We start from the raw sequence: 756 nt of genomic DNA, 5'->3' as shown, positions 1-756 counted from the left end.
GCGTAACAGAGCACGCGGCACCACGATAATTGCACTCGCGACGAGTGATTATTACAGGTAGGCAGGCACGTGAGCAAGGCGAAACGTGAGGGTTACACAACATCACGCACGGGGATTACACCGCGATGCGATGCGGAGAGAGACATCGACAGGTGCTGCCCGCCAACCAGATATCGGTTATCGATGTCCCTCGCCTTACACGCACGCGACACCTGTTCCACCCCTTTCGATTATGCATCCCGTGCTTGTAACAGATCACTCGTTACTCTTTCTTTTTTCCTTTTTTTTTTTCTTTTTTTCTTTTTGTGGACTCGAATTTCGAAATTTTGGAAATTTTTCTGAGAATTGGAAAATTTCTATCTCGTTCGAAATTTGAAATTTTCTATTCTCTGAAATTTGAAAATTTCTATCCTCTCTATATTCTATTCTCTGGAATTTGAAAATTCTTCTCTGTATTCTATTCTCTGAAATTTGGAAATTTCTTTGAAGTCTTCCTTCCTCCCTTTCTATTCTTCGAAATATTCAAAATTTCCATTCTCTCTCTCTCTATTCTATTCTCTGAAATTTAAAAATTCTTCTCTGTATTCTATTCCCTGAAATTTGGAAATTTCTTTGAAACTTTCCTTCTAGAAATTTAGAAATTTCTTTGAAGTTTTCCTTCCTCCCAAAAATTTAAAATTTTCCAAAATTTGGATCTTCGAGATCTTCCATTTGAAATTTAAAATTTCTCTTTCCTTTCTATCCTCCCAAAAATTT

The sequence above is a fragment of the Apis dorsata genome, unplaced genomic scaffold, assembly GCF_000469605.1.
Source record: "Apis dorsata unplaced genomic scaffold, Apis dorsata 1.3 scaffold_174, whole genome shotgun sequence".
Classification (NCBI taxonomy): Eukaryota; Metazoa; Arthropoda; class Insecta; order Hymenoptera; family Apidae; genus Apis; species Apis dorsata.
This window is presented reverse-complemented; position numbering follows the sequence as displayed.